The sequence below is a fragment of the Bemisia tabaci genome, chromosome 1 (genome assembly GCF_918797505.1).
Source record: "Bemisia tabaci chromosome 1, PGI_BMITA_v3".
Taxonomy (NCBI): Eukaryota; Metazoa; Arthropoda; class Insecta; order Hemiptera; family Aleyrodidae; genus Bemisia; species Bemisia tabaci.
In genome coordinates, this window is record NC_092793.1 from 12,969,178 (window position 1) to 12,986,449 (window position 17,272).

At 41.1% G+C, this 17,272-nt stretch overlaps 1 protein-coding gene across 3 annotated transcripts in view; it reads right to left on the reverse strand.

Moving 5' to 3' along the window:
* Window positions 1–17,272, reverse strand: part of LOC109039033 (zwei Ig domain protein zig-8) — a 700,227-nt gene that overhangs the window by 142,754 nt on the left and 540,201 nt on the right. The window lies entirely within an intron of this gene.

A 17,272-nucleotide genomic window follows, 5' to 3' on the forward strand; every position in this document is an offset into this window, starting at 1 on the left:
GGTTCGAGTTTTTAAGAATGACTGCAGATAGATGAGATAGCGAGTAATCGATTTCTTCGATAGTCTTCGACGACGAATTCTCGATTATAATAGATTCGAGTCTTCAAGAAGGCCTTCTGCAGATAGATGTGATAGCGAGGTATCGATTTGTTCGATAGTCTTCGATAGCAGCGTGCATGGAATCTCGATTATAATAGATTCGAGTGTTTAACAATGGCTGCAGATAGATGTAAAGATTTGTCGATGCGTTGTATCGCAAGGGTCGAGGTCGGAGTGCAGAATTCTTTTCTAATTTTAGGGGCTGGTGGGAACTTTGCGAACTACCGAGTTGACAGAAGTTGACGCCAAGTTATTAAAGTCGTCGAGTGCGTCAAAGTGGGGATGTGGAGCAGTGGCGTGGCGTGAAGTGCGATACATCGATTGTTATGCCATTTAAACCTATGGTAAAGAATCGATTATTAAGGCGTTCGCTGCGAACACCCTGTTAATCGATCCTTTCCCATAGGTTTATATGGCATAACAATCGATATATCGCAATTCACGTCACGCCACTGATGTAGAGAGCGGGGAATTACTCGCTTATTATGTGCATTTTTGTCGTAAAGTACGGAGAGGAATAAAGTGGCGCTGCCTTGAGTGAGCTGCTCGGGCCTATCGCGCCCTTGTTAATTCCTCCAACTTCCGGAATATTTTTCTTGGGAACTTCAGAGCCGAAATTAAAAACTTTCTCTTCGCGGGCTTAGCGGCTCCTTGTTGCTTTTGACGCTAGAAAAGCGGGTGTAGCTTTTTCGGGCCTGGATTCCTTACGAATAGTGCGCAGACCAGAGAGAGTTCTGGGAAATGAAGGAACTCCCAGCAGTATTAAACCAGAATATTGAAGTCGCGGGAAGAAATATTCCTCGCTGAAAATCGTAAAACCGAGTTCGGAAAAACTTGGGTAATTCTAGTCTTTAAAGACATGTTTTATAGTAAGAAACCCAACGAAGCCCCGAACAGAATGCTGTGCAAGGAAACAAATACTTTACGCTTCCAATCTTGACAGGTTTGGTTTTTCAAGACTTTTTGGTGGAACTTTACTCGTCCAATCTTGACAAGTTTGGTTTTTCAAGATTTTTAGGTGGAAAAATCACGCAATGGAGGCCTGGGCGCAAAATATTGATGGCCAGAAAATAAGTATTTCACTAGTGCAACCTGCACTGCTTTAGTTATTTACCCTTTTCTGTAGACTGCAGAAAAATTGATTCCAGAAAGTTTATATATATCAACAAACATGGAAATTCCAGCAGACACAGGCTGGCCAAAAACTGAGCCTCAGGCAAACTTGTAAAACTTTAACTGAATAACTCAACCTAACCCTACACTGACTAGGTACTTTTAGAGCTCTTTGCTTGACTTGTTGGCACCTCAGAAGTCATAATCTGACCTGCCGGCTTACTGTTGAAATCGATAAACAAAGCGATAAACAAAAAAGACATAAGGAATATGTAGCGATCCTATTGGCTGCAGTCCTGGTTATGGTCCTAAGCGGTTCTTATTGACAAAGGGAGAAAATGGTAGCTTATAACTACAGAGCCTTCCTTGGGATGCCCTTAGTCCAATACCCACCTTCTTTATCCCTTGCAACCACTCATTACACTAATAGGATCCCTCCACTTCCTTTTTGTCTTCTTCGTCTATCGCTTTGTCTACCGATTTCAAAAATCAGCCGACTGCATAACACTTCCTGGATACTTAGAGATCAAATTACTGACCAAGAATCAAATATAAATTAATCATTAAATAATAATAAAATACCCGAAACTTCGTTTCTTACACGAATACGTAAGAGCGTAACTTCATTCTACGATTGCAAACTTAACTCAAACAATGTTGCACTAGGGTATGACCATTGAATTACCATTTAAAATTTTGCTGATGGGCGTGTCATCAGAAAGGAAACGAAACAGGCTTCCTTGTAAAAGGATAATTTGAAGATAGAAATGTACAATTTATGAGAAAAAGACAAGACATATGCTGCCGTGCTAGGGAAAAACGCCGTATCAACCTTCGGGCGTTGCCCAATTTCCTTTGATAAAACAGGAATCCCCTGGTAAACTTCGGAATATTTTTATTCAAAATTTTCAGATAATTTTGTTCGTAGTTTTACCTAAAGTTACTGAAAATTTCAAGGACAAATATTTTTATGTTTCCTCAAAAATAAACATTTTATCGAAGGAAATTTGGCAACTCTCGAATGTTCATATGGCGTTCTTCCTTAGCACGGCAGCATTGCAAACCCAGTAGAAACACTCTTCGATTACGTTTCCATGGTTTATGGTGGTATTGAAAAGGATAGCTCCAGAATGCAATCTGGAACTTTTCCAGAAGTTCCCGCGACGGCTAACTTCCTCGGAAAACTTCGAGTCCATGCGTGTGGGCATCTTTAAGCGCTGGACTTGCTTGCGAACTTTTCTCACGTGAGATTTCTGGTGTTTTTTGCTCCTCCTTCAGAGGACAAAAGAAAATCTCAGGCTCATCTTTCAGGAGAAAAGCAACAGAGGGATTTTATTTGCCTAGCACTCGACATTACAAGTCGTCGCTTGGCTGACATAAGGGCGTAACTACACATTGAGATGAGCCAAGAAAAGCATTGAATTGTATGGAGCCCAGGGTTCATCGCAGATTGTAGTTACGCCCTTATGTCAGCCAAGCGACGAAGTGAACGAACGATCCTCATTCACCTCGTCCGATAAAACGACGCTATCGTCGAACACACCCACCGCGTGATTTGCGATGTATCGAATGTTATGCCATGTAAACCTATGGTAAAGAATCGAATATTAAGGTGTTCACTGCAAACACCTTGTTTATCGATCCTTTTCCATAGGTTTAAATGGCATAACAATCGATATATCGCAAAGCACGCCACGCCACTGGTGCCAAGACAATCGTGCACACCACTGCCGTGCTAAGGAAAAACGTCGTATGAACCTTCAGACGTTGCCGAATTTCCTTTAACAAGTCATACTAGTTTTCAGGAAAATTTTGAATATTTGTCTGCCAATTTCTCGAATAATTTTGCTTGTAATATGATCTAAAGTGTCTGAAAATTTCAAAGAAATATATTCACAATTTTTCTCAAAAATAAACATTTTATTGGAGGAAATTTGGCAACTCTCTGCTGTTCTTACGGCGTTCTTCCTTAGGACGGCACACCACCACTACGTGTCAACGGTGCGAGGTAAACTCAGACAAATTTTCATTTGAATGTTCCATATTAACATAAAATACACTCTGACAGACCGATGGTATTTAGCTAATATAACAGCGACCGTTGAGAAAAAATCATGCAACCCGGAAAAAGCTCTGAAGAGCTTTTTTCCCCGCAGAGGTGAGCTTATTTGCGGGATCTGAGGCGATGGAAAGTAAAATATTCGGGATTCGAAGTAAAAAGCAATTGAATCTTGTGTGATACTTCGCGGCGAAAACAAAGAAAATTTATTGGGGTTATTATTGGTGCACAAGTCTTGGCTTCAAGATTGATTTTTTTTGGATTTTTCCCCGATAAATAAAAAGAAAAAATTAAAAAAACAAGGCGGAATTTGCAATTTACGAACACTAGAAGGTAAAGGGAGGGAGGAGGGGAGTCCAATCATCTTCAAATGAGAAAACCCCCGAGGTTAGAAAAAAGTACGTAATTTCACATATTCCTGAATGGGTTGATTTTCAAAAATCCCCCCCACCCCTAAAAATTACCAAAAAACTTTACGAATAACGACAGAAGTAATACTTCCAAAACTCAATTCAAGGAGTAGCTGACTCTCTCCTAAATTACGTACCTAGCACAAATTCGCTAGCGAGTATAATTGGTTCCAACTCTGAACTGAGGAACAACCCCCAGCGGACCGATTACTGAAACGCGATCTACAGGTTGTCGAATTCGAATAAGCTCAATCAACATATGGAGGGGAAGATGACAAATTGGTGCAAATATTTCATTTCGTTCAATTTTGTGTGTAAAGGGATGGGAATTCCAACTTAAATTAAAGTAACGCCATTTACCATGAATATAGATTCTATACCTCAATTTTGAAGTGCTCCAAAGAAATTACAAAATTTCAAGAAAACATACACATCAAATGGAAAAAGAGCAAAATACTGTTTTGAAGACTTGTCCTCTTATCACAGTGCAGTTGCGGAAAAATGATGTACTGCAGGAGTCGTATTGCTATTTCCTTTCATTCTCCACTGATGTTTGTTAAAATAAAAAGTATTTCAATGTGGATATGTTGCTTGCTAACTGTACAGATAAAATAAATGAGCTTCCGTTCTTTGATTTTAATTATGTAGTTCCGACTTTCGCACTGTTTTCATATTTGAGGAGTAGGAAGACATTCGACGGAAGTCGCAAAAACCCGTGCTCTCTTCTGATTGGTGCCGGACGACATCAATCGGTTTGACGCGAAACCGCGGTGTATTAAATATGCGGAAAAGTTACGCGTTTTGAACTCCGTATTTCTCGGTTTCAGGGTTACTTTGTCGCGTTTTCAAGGTGGGCATCATGTTTTACGCATCATTTACCTTTAGAAAAATGTATTCGCAACTCAAAATTCGTTCATGGTTTAGTGGCCCAATGCAATTTTGATCCTAAGATCCCTCTGAACCCTGTGAGTGCTTCTCTAATACATATGTTTCAAACAGTGCTCGAAACTCACAGGCGCCAACGCTCCAAATGCGCCTAAGAAATCGGTCATGGCGCCTAAAACATGAAGGCTCTGCGCCAACCTGCCCCCAAAAAATTAACCCCCCCCCCCCCCCAGGGAAAAAATCCTAATTTTTCTGTTTGGTGATTTTTCGAAATTTCCCCAAAGTATAGCTACTAGTTCAGTAACTAAAACATCTTGCGTCTATCTTTTCACTAAATGCGCTGTGATATAAGGCAAATAGTGAATTTGGCCCCAAAAACATCTTCAATGGCCCCTAAAAATCGAGTTGGATGCGCCACGTGGCTCCTGAAACTCAAAGGTGAGTTTCGAACACTGGTTTCAAAGCTCACGGCTTGTTTTTGATGATTTCAAAAACGACGTGCACGGAGAAAAAAACCTCGTGCGTGGTATCCGAAGTTTAGGTCATATGGATCTCTGAAATTTTCGGCTTGAGCATCTGAACACTTTAGGTCTAGCTGTCGAGGTTCGGATCACACATCTCAAACTTCAGTTCTTACATCTGAAGTATTTCAGATGTGAGAACCGAAGTTTTTCGGATGTGAAAATCGAAGTACTTCAGATGTAAGAACTGAAGTTTGAGATGTGTGATCCAAACCTCAGCAGCCGGACCTAAAGTGTTCAGATGCTATATCCGAAAACTTCAGAGATCCATATGACCTAAACTTCGGGTCCCACGCACTAAGTTTTTTTCTCCGTGTGCGTGTCACTGGTTCCCTTTCTCAGATAGGATTTCATGCAATTTGTTTCCCTTTGATAAACGCTCTCCATTTTGTCTTTGTGCTGGGGACTTTCAAGCTGGCACCGACGATGCACCTTATCAGCCAAGTGTTAATTGAATAGTGCTCGGTCCGGGCGTAAGTGAGCAAACAAAGGGTCAATATTTCATACTCGGTCCTCGGGTGCCGCTCCGTCGACCGGACCATGCGCTTTGCCAGCCGGGCAGCCTAACGCGCGCCGCCAACGTGCAACCCAATAACTACTTTTGGAACCGCGCCAACCGCCCACGCCCGCATCCATCCTTTACGCTTTTTCCCGCAATATTTGCAATGTCTCCAGCCAACGTTTACTCCACTACAGTGTCTTAATTAAGGATCCTATTCACAACCGTTCCTGTGTAACAGCTCCTTTCCTTGAGGAGTCCAGACGTAGTTGAACACTGTGATTAGAAGTCCTTCCTTGAGTAGATTTTTTCCACACTAAAAAAAAAAAAAAGATCCGTAGAATTTACCATTCCTTCACGCTGTATGTCACACAGCGTGGAGGAATGGTAAGTTCTACCAATCGTGCCCCGTGGGTTGTGGGAGACTGGTACATACTAGCTTTAGATCCAGGTCTCCAAATACATCTAAAAAAAGATGAACTTAAAACTGAAAAAAGAAGAAAAGCCCGAAGAACAACAGAGCTGAGACATAATCGAGGCTCGTTCTCAAGCTTTCTCTCCTGAACCTGATTGTGGCAACCTCATTGGCAGCATCTTATTTTTATAATGATCCTTCATGGACTACGTGTGCAAAACAGCCGAAGATAGGAAAGACGTATTCGGGCCTCGCTTTTTAGCTTTTATGCCGCATCTGAGCGTCACCTCATTGGCAGCATGTAGCGGAGCATTGCGAGTTCACGCCTCGCGCCATCGCGCCTTCAATTTTGCAGATACAACACGGACGTCCATCAAGCATGAATAGTTGTATCTCTGCGCCGTCAGCAATGCGCGTCCTTTCTCTCACTCTGCCCCCATGTTATAATGGCTCCATTTTTACTTATGTTTCTATAGTAAGGCTTCAAAAACTAAGCGAGTAACTCACCCAAAGATACGAGAGACGTAATCCGACCTGGTTTTTTGACTCTTCTCCCGCATCTGAGTGGCACCACATCGGCAGTATAGCGCGGTAGCGCAGACATCGCGAGTTCACGCCTCACTCCATCGCGCCTTCAATTTTGCAGATACAACGCGGTCATCCATCAAGCACGAATAGTTGTATCTCTGCGCCGTCGGCAAAGCAGGTCCTCTTCCTTGTTCTATTTTCATATTGTGTCAGTTTTATTTATCTCATTTGCAGTGGTGCTTCAAGAGCTACGTGAGTGACACAGCCGAAGATAGGGAAGACGTAATCCGACTTGGTTTTTTGACTCTTCTCCCGAGAGAAGATACGACGCCCACTGAGAAAAGGAGTTGATTGAAGAACGACCGGGAATACGGCATGAAGGAAGCTAAGAGAGTTTCAACAAAGCATCACACAAAATTCAATAGAATAATTTTAGTGATAGATCCTGTCGAAGTCTGGTTATATCCTGTCCTCCTTGTCAAAGACAAAATTGTATGTCAGGCCGTCCATCGATTTGATGGATGATGATAGTTCTTCGGCTTCTTCTGATGATGATGAGGATCCATATCCAGGTGCGGAGAAACGAAGCAAAATTGACGAGGATGATGAATTGGGCGACAATTCATCTTTACAAGAGCTTCACTCATTATTAACTCCGAGGATAAGTCTTGGTAGAAATCCATTTGAAAACAGCATGCAGGTAACTGAACCAGTCCTAGGCACCAGTGAACACAAACCGACGGCCACACAAATAATACTCGAACTATCATTGAAAATGATCATCTCCTAAACTCCCTTTTATTCAAGGTGCCAAGAGCCAACAATAATTACGGTGACAGAACTATTCGGGTGAAGATACCATCGCTATTAAATAGTTTGCCAATTTTTTTCGGGAGTATCCAAAAGTGAGCTCTGCCATGGTTAAGAAGGAGCTACAGAGAGTTTTGGAGGAGTCAGAGTGGTTGGATGAGCATGGTAGGCATCAGTGCTTCATTTTTGGATTACTATACACTCCTGGAGCACACCTCTATATTTATAATTGCTGTTTTTTTCTTTTGTTTTTTTTTAAATCTCTAATTTTGTGTACTTAATTAATGTTTTATTTTATAATTGCGTCTTTTTTCAAGGTTTAATAATTGCATCTTTCCTACAATGTACTTATGTTTTCCCATTTCCTTCCTTATTTTATTTCAAAATGTATTTTGTGTTTCAAATTTTCATATGTATTAAAAATGTTCAAAATTGTATTCAAAATATTTAAATTGATGGAGGTTTTTTTTTCTTCTTTTTTTTCATTTTTATCTCTCTCTCTCTCATTTTTTGTATTTAATCAATGTCTTACTTTATAATTGTGTCTTTTTCTAGCTTTAATTAATAATTTTTTACAATGAACTTGTTACTAATCATAAAGAAGAAATTTTTAAAGGTTAGTATGCATTGTTAAACTAATTTGATTTAACTTCACCGCTTTTGAATTCCTGGGCAGAAAGAAGAGGCATTTTTTCCTTACATGCTCTTCTGCCCTCGGATGATTTGTTAAATGTCGTCACTTCTTTTCATGGAAGACTGTCAGTTTTAAAGGGAAAACACGAAACACAAAAATGGCATGTTTTTTATATGCCAGGTTTTGAAACTTTTCAGAAAGGTCAATGCGTACCTTAAAGTTGATCAAAACCACCGATTCTTTAGCTGTTGATTTTTCAAATTTTTTCTGGAACTACTCGATAGTCATGTCATGAAGAATATAAATACTGCACATTCTCGTTTTTGGTTTATGTTTTTAACTCTCCAGCGCTTAAAATTTAAAGTCAATTGAGATTTTAAGTCTACCCTCGTATTTTTGGAGCCTGAATGTATCCCTAGTTCAGACATTCTCAGACATCATGGGAAGTAAAATTGAGTTCGCGAGGCGTTTTAAGCATGTCATTCTAATTAAATGCGCGTGAGAAAGTTTGTGCTTATTCAAGCTGAAAGCACATTCAGGCGTAGGTGGAGGACTTCTCTCGACGAATTTCTAGGCTTAATTGACAAATTAGCAGAATGGCACTTAACGCTTATCACATTTCTTGGGTCTATTTCCGTAAGGATCTCAAGTGCATCAACTGATAATTTGGAGAAAATATTGTAATTATGACGTAGGTTGGTCATTTCAGACGACACTGTTTGATCGGAAATAGAACCAAGGCTGAAGTGCACGTGTGGAACTTTTTCAGAGCGTACAAGTGTTTAAAATTCTAAAAAAGATAATTTAGGGGCCGTCTCCACCCCTTTTCTTTTTGGTGTGGGTAGCACTAGGTGAATTAAAATTTCCAAATTACATAACGCACTTTTTTGACATTTTTGACCCCTACCCCTCTTACCCTGTGTAACGCTTTTGTGACGAACGTCCCTATCCTTTTACATGTAAAAACAAATTAGCGTAACGTTCTCCTCTAACCCCCCCCCCCCCCGAGCGTTACGTAATTTTGGGACGGCCCCTCACCCCAAATTCAAAATATTCACTTACATTTGAAGGACAGAGAAAATCCAGGGTGTATTGATTTGATAATATTACCTGGAACAAAAATAAATTAAATATGATCAATTGTTTATTTATACGTAATAAAATAGAGAAATTGCAAATCGCGGAGAAAAAAAAGAACGATAGGGAAAGAATCTATGCGCCAGGTCAATCGGCGGACGACAATTTTGCCCTAACAGTCGATATCCGCACTTGTGGGTAGCAGGCGACTGTCCCAGGGACATTCTTTCCGCATCTGGCAATATTTATTCTGCACTCCATGACAGTCATGTGGGCTGATGATGCAAAGCTCCCTTCATTTTTCTCCGTGATTTAACTTACCACATCCTATACGCCATCAAGACATAAATTAACCAGAACATCGACGCAAAAATTTATGAAGATCACTGTGATCTTCTCATAATAGGTTAAAAATTTCCTGTCCATTGTGTCGAAATTAGATCAATATTTCTCCAGAGAAAGAAACAAATATTGAGCTCATAGCCGATTTTCTTTTTCATGATGAATAAACTTAGGCCATGCTTATAGCAGTGTGCAAGAAAATATTCAATTAAACACCTTAACATGGTCATGAAAGCAAACGCTCTGGCCATGACAATGACCTTCATCAGTGTAAAGAACAATTAAATATAGAAAAAACATTTTACATAAACATGCGTTCGCACACAGTTTTTTAAGCATTGTTTTGAGATTTAGTTTTTAAGATTAGTTATTATTAAATAGGAAATCGGCTGAAAGCTTGATATTTGTTTCTTTCATTATGAGTAGCCGAAAACCTAATAATTATGTTATTTCCCAAAGTATCGACGTTGCACTGAGAAAAAAGATGGTAGAATTCACCATTCCTCCACGCTGTATTTCCCATGCACAGCATTAATTCGGATTCCATTTTGCCAGAAAAAAGGTGAACGTTACTATATACTGGTACAGGTAACCATTCCTCTGGCAGAATCGACTTCAAGATTGGTAGAATTTACCATTCCTTCACGCTGGATTTCATACAGAGTCAATTCAGAATCAATTTTGCCAGAAAAAAGATGAACGTTACTATATACTGGTACAGGTAACCATTCCTCTGGCAGAATCAACTTCAAGATTGATAGAATTTACCATTCCTTCACGCTGTATTTGACATAGAGTCAATTCTGCCAGACGAAAGGTGAACGTTACTATATACTGGTACAGGTATAACCATTCCTCTGGCAGAATCGACTTGAAGATTAGTAGAACTTGCTGTGTGAAATACAGCGTGTAGGAATGGTGAAGTATATACTGGAAGAAAAAAAAACACATTGAATCAAAAGTCCAGACTCTTAAAAACATCGACAAGAAAAAATACTCCTGATTCGATTGGATTTAAGCTTAAATCAAGAACCAAGCCTCTTAATTTGAGCGGATTTCCTTTTAATTTCAGCTTAAATCTGATTGAATCAGGAGTATTTTTTCTTGTCAATGTTTCCAAGAGTCTGGTGTTTTTTTTTTTTTTTTTTCCAGTGTACGAATCTTTTTTTTTTCAGTGTATGGATGTTGCATCCGTGCTTCATCTATAACGATATATGTATGAAGACGCGTTGTGAAGTTGAACGGACGGGACGGAGGGCGAGGAGGGAAAGAGTCTTGAGTGAAATAGAAGACAGGTGTAGACGGAAACTTTCCCGGGATCAGGGTTCATTGAAGCTCAATTTTCAGGGAGCGGCGGATGCCCGCGGCTCACGGAAAGTTATCCGCGACGGCGTTAGACAAATACTCTCGAAATCACATGCACGGCGCAGCGCAGCGCAACGGAGAGTAACGGAAAATCAAAACAAAACTCAGCGCGGCGGAGACGGCTCCAGAGCTAAGTAGATTTTATGGCGCCGTTGCCGTCCGGTGATTTTTCATCCTCGCCGAATCCCGAAAAAATAGCCAAAATACCGCCGTGCTGTGGAAGAACACCTCAAGAACATTCGGGAGTTGTCTAATTCCCCCGGGTAAAACATATACGACTGTGGAAAGTCCCGCATGATTTTCCTTAAAATTTACAGATATTTTAAGCTACATTGCGAACAAAATTGTCTGAAAAACTTGAAGGAAAATATTCACAATTTTCAGAGTAAATCCGGTTTATATTGAATGAAGTATGGCAACGTCTGAAAGTTCATACGGCGCTTTTCCTTAGCACGGCGGAATACGGGATTTACGTCGTAAAATTGGCAATGTCCTCTTTTATGGGCGCCCGCCTTCAGTAACTTACGGGTTTACGTTGCGCTTCGAGCCAGCCAAGTTGCTAGACAAGCATGCCAAAAATCGTTCGGGTGAGCTCGGAAATTGACATTTACAGCCCTGAAGGGCAAACTCGCGTGTCTTTTTCTCAGTGCATCAAATGCAACGCATCTCCTTTGCAATAAACGCGTGAGCCCATCCAAGATACCGTGGACTAATACGTGGTTTTTATTTGTATCACAACAGTGTACTTACAACGGCTGGGTTAACAGTAGCACATGTTCTCGTATCGCGGATATCCAGAGGAAAGTTGAAAACTTTAGGTGTGGGATTTTATGCGGAATCTTTCGAGTTTCCACCTTAAAATCAAAAGAAATGAGATAAATTCAATACTTTTATTCGAACAAACCGCGCGAGTTGCACGACAAGCAGGAACCTATCGATGTTAAACTGGTTTCACTGTTGTCGCATCATGCGTTGCATTGAAAGATATATAATGTCATTTTCAACTGTTGATCTTATTATGAAAAATTGGGCAACTCGACGGTGAATCTTTCGAATCACACGTCTCGTTTGCGGAGTTAAAAAATCTCTGCTGCCATTTTATTTGTTTACAGGTGAACAAATCAACATCATTCCTTGGGGTTTTTTTTTGTTTTTACAGATATAGTGACGGTTAAAAAACTTGATGAGGTTCTAGCGAATTTCGATGTTGGAAATGTGCAATCGACAATTACTGTCATGGCAGAGATCCATCAAGAACCGTAAGAGATTCATCAAGTACCGCCAGAGATTCATCAATTATCGCAAGAGATTCATCAAGTACCGCCAGAGATTCATCAAGTAATGCCAGAGATTCACCAAGTACCTACCACCAGCAATTTATGAGTCTTACCACCTATTGTTATATCAGAGATCAATCAATAATCCTACGACATCATACCAGGAACGTTCTTTATTAAAATACCCTCAACTATTCAATCTGACTCCGTTAGTGGATGAAATTTCATGGTCTGGCTCCTATAGGAAATGTCAGGATACCAAAAAAAATCTGGGTTGTCAATTTTGTCTTCGTAAGTGACCCCGCGTGTAACAGAAACCAGAAAGCAACCAGGATTAGCCAGGATTGCAAAAAGTTTTGTGAATTGTGTACTTGTTGCCTTTTTTTTTTCAAAGTTCCCATTAAACGGTTTCTGTCCTCACAGGAATCTGACAAATTTTGTCTTCCAAGTTAACGCCAAATCCTAGGCGAGTGTAATTTTCGACTTTTCACAATCTCAGGTTTCTTTACAAAAAAGTAAAAAGGTATAATTGAACTCAGTTGCTCCCAAAACAAGTTCTGGCTTAGCAAAAAGGTGAAGAGTATACTCATTTGCGCAAGTTAGTTGCTTGTTCAGTTTTCAGTGCAATTTTAAGTATACTTAACTGTTAGCTTTCCAAATTTAATGAAAAATCTGAATTCAGTAACTCCTCACTTTCTGATCGCCCGTCTCTTCCATTCCGCTATCCTCTTAGGTTGCCCTTCACGGTTGAAATACCTTTTAATGACGCCTTATTATCGCTCTTAAAAGTGTGGCATCCTTTTTAAAGTCCTTCTCAACATTAGTTAGCTGTGTATAATTTTTACTAGGGGGCTACGCCCCCTGGCCGCTACGCGGCCCAACCCCCCGAAGGCGCTCCGCGCCATCAATGGGCCGCTTCGCGGCCCTATTTTTACCCTCCTATTAGTATTAGTTTTATTTTTCCCCTAAACAATTTCGATATGAGGTATACTTAATTAGAATGAAATAATTTTTGGTTTTGATGAATAAAGAAAAAAATAATTTTTTGAAGTCAAAAGAAAGCGTTTTAGAATGACTGCTTGATGAAGTATTGCAGTAAAACAACGAACAATGATAATCAGGTAATAATTAAGTATATCAAAAGTCGGGATTCGAACCCACTTCGTAGTCAAAGTGGACACATTCGACGTCTTAGACGACTCGGCCACCGCTCGTCTTGAGGGAGAAGGTGCGAATCTTGTGTAGATAAGTATAGAGCTGATGCGCAGGCTACACATCCACTGCGCAACCTCTTCGACCACTGCGCATCCTCCCGCGCATAGCGGTAGCAGTCCCGGAGCATTCTGTAAATTCACTCACTTTTATAACGTGATTTTAAAAAAACCTGGGTCCTATTTCCAAAATCTAATTAGAGCGGGCTCATCTAGGGCCAATTACCTGTCGATCTACGCAAAAATCATGGAAATCGGCCCGGTAGAACGCTCAAACGAACTATGACAAAAAGTATAAATTTACATTGTTTAAATGGGAGAATTCGCTACTTTACCACGTAATATAAAAAAACCTGGGCCATATTTTGAAAATCTGAAAAGAGTTGGCTTATCTAGAGACAATTGCCCGTCGATAGTCGCAAAAATCATGAAAATCGGCCCGGTAGAACGCTGGAACTAAGCGTCACCAGTTTCGCAAAATTAGGAGGTCTTGGAGCTTATAGTATAGATTTGTTCGTTCTGTCCATTTCTTTCAGTTATCAGTGAAGGAATCAGTGAAGATGATGAAGTCTGTGAAAATTATTTAGTGATGTCGCAATCACACGCTGAATGTGGGAGCTGAATGCGGCTTGAATGTGGAAGTCATCGGCCCGCGATGCCTGAATTTTGCGCGTCACGCGCAAAATTCAGCAACGATTCTCAGCAACCATCGGACTAACGTTGGATTTGTCTGAACTATTCGAGTAGATTTGATACACATCTGGATGAAAATAACTCGAATTTGCGGAATTTCAGCCGTTGGGCGATGACTGTTGACTTCCACATTCAGCTGCTAAATTCAGCGTGTGATTGCGGCATGAGTGATGGTAGTTCAGTCGGTGATCTTGACTCCTCCCCAACCTAAAACTAAAGCAGCCTCTTCAGCAACGATTCCTGATATTCAGACAACCACAAGCTCTGCTGGGACTAAAAGGACCTAATTTTGTGAATTGGACGAAAAATTGCGTCATTGGCGGTCCAAGCCATGTGGCAACATTGTTTTTTCTCCATTTAAACCTGTGGAAATATATCGATTATCGGAGAGGCCAGGTGTTCCGACAAGAATCGATTATTCAACACAGGTTTAAACGGAGGTAAGCCAACGTTGCTAAATTGCTGGAGATTACTCTGATTTTTGCTTCTGCCTCACCCGATTAAGTTGCTTTGAATGTAAGTGGGTAGTTTCACGATAACTGGAGTGTATGGTCGCCGTAATAGACAACACATTTTTTGGTCATATTTTTAGTAGTAATGATAATCACTCGAATTTCATCGCATTAGTCGTCAGAGAATTACGTATTACAACGCTCTCTAATGATTTATTGCTCTTTTTCTCAATTAATATTATGTAAACTCCGAAAATGTGCTGTCTGCTACGCGGTAAAAAGTCAGCGTAACAGACAGCACATTTTCGGCTATTTATATATTGAAATTGAAAAGTAGAGCGATAAATCGTCCAAAAGCGTTATAACACGTAACTTTGTGCAGTTTAATGCAAAAAAATGCGAGTGATTATCATTACTACTAAAAATATGACCGAAAAATGCGTTGTCTGTTACGGTGACAAAACTATCCCAGTCATCGTGAAACCACTCAAGTGCGAGGTATCCGGTGGCGTGGCGTGAATGATCGATTATCCATATCTCGCCATTTGAAACTATGGTAAGGAGTCGATTACTAAGTTGTTCGCTGCGAACACCCTGATAATCGATCTTTTTTCATTGGTTTGAGTGGCGTATCAATCGATATATCGCAAAGCACGCCACGCCACTGAATATATTTTTCCTGGATCTGGCAACACGGTGGCGCGGTGGTGAGTAACTGCGGGAAGCGTGGATAGGGGCATCAGCCGGCGCGCGGTGGAACAATATGGCGCCGCTCTCATGGAGCCCATAAATCGGTGTTCGATGTTTCTCGCGGTTCTCCTCCGAGCGACCGTTGTCGCCTCGTAACCACGTCGTAACGACCGCCAACTTCCCGCTCGCCAATCAACGTCAGTCGTCAGTCCACGTCGTCGTCGCCTCGTCCTTGTCGTCCGCCATCTGCTCCCCGTCGTTTTTTTCGCCGACAGCCGCTCCGTCCTGCATACCGCCACTTGCATCTTCAGCCGAATTTTCACCATCGAATGTGGAACGCCTTGTAAATGGGTCTCTTGCAAGTGGACGTATTTATGCTAAAAGGAGATATGTGCAAGTGGAAAGATGGGGTGTGCTCGTTAGTTGGGCCATAAGAAACAATGTAAAAGTGGATATAGCTCCTTTTGAGAAAATTGAAAAGCGGGATTTGACATTAAATCAAAAGGAGCTAAGCGCCAAAATATGCTAACTCATGAGCCGCGGGCATGGCAAGAGAGCCTTGTGGACAGGGCTCATGAGTTAAAGACACGGATCCGCGGCTCGGAGTCTCCATCGTCGCCGCTGACGTCACTGGCGCTTTATATTCCCCATTCATTCTTATGGCCCGACCACTAACGAGCACACCCCATCTTTCCACTTCCACATATCTCCTTTTCGCATAAATACGTCCAAGTGAGGAATACAACCAAGTGAATAGACGCTCTACATGTAATGTGCTGGTTACGCGCTCAAATTTCCATCAAGTTCCGATCCAATGGTGACTGGTACGCACCATCAAATTTCTGCGGCCTGCAAAAATTTGATGGTAGATGATGGAACGGTGGGGCTCATCCTTCATCTGATTTCCACACATCCGTGCTTATTTCATGCTTATTTCAATCAACACGCTGTTTTAATTAATTTCACTCATCAATCTAGATAACTCCCGACCGCCATCTTGGTCATCATTTTGATCGGAATTTGACGGAAATTAGAGCGTGTAACCAGGCCATAAAATCCCACGAAAAGTACTCAGACCGCGATGAGCAGAAAGGAAACAAACCACGTCAGCTACTGCCAAATTTAGTCGGGTCATTGCATTTTTTACAGGAAAACGGTTCCGCGGATTTTTGCCCTAGTTTCAGTGAATTTTCTACATATTACGAAGCAAATTCCTTTAAATTTTCAAAACACAAACTTTCTATCCTAAAAAAATTGAATTGCCCAGTTAAAGGCAATACCTGATGTGGCTTGGTTTATTTCTGATAAACGCGGTTCACTTTGTGTGAAACAAAAAAGTCTGAAATCTACTCCCTACCGCGCAATCTGCGTTGTTTGTAACAAGCTTTTTCAAATTTGAAGCGTCTGCGGGCAAATTTCCATAATGACAGATGGTCAGACAGATCAGGTTTGCCTGGATGGAGACTCGAAAAAACCTAACCGAAATCAACAATAAGTCCGGCGGTCTGTTAAAAACTACTGCATGTAAGATTTCAATCGATTTAAACCTTTTGTTTCAGCGAAATAAAGAAAGAAGAGGGAAACAAGTAGGTACCAGAAGACGAGTAAAATCATACACTGGGAAAAGTTTATATTGTACAGCATTTCGCGTTGACCAGCGACCGCACTGTGTTTAGCGCAATGCGTGAAGTATTCACGCAGTCTTGTAGGCGCTCTCATGCGTTTTGCGCCGAACAGCGACCGCATACTGTGCCTGGCGCAATGCGTGAGGTATTCCTGCAGTCTTGTAGGCGCACTTATGTGTCTCGTGCCGACCGGCAGCACCGTAATGTTCGGCGAGATTAGAAACGACGTCATATTGTGAGTTTATTTAGGCTCGGTTTTTTCGAGTTTCTCTATGGTCAAACCTGATTGTCTGCCAGTATGGAAAACTGCCCGCAGAGGCGTCGAATTTGATGATGCGTGTTAATGATTGCGCAGAGAGCGCGCCAAGAGGTACATTCCAGACTTTTTTGAGGTGACCAACATGATTTTCGAGCGATTTTACACACAGAAAGGCTGCTCCCTTGGCAGTGTCTTCTGCGTGCAACACACACATTAGTCAGTGGCGATTCGTAAATGTTCAATTTCGATATTTTCCCATTTGAAACTGTGGTAAATAATCGACTATTAGGAGGTTTGTTGCGAACACC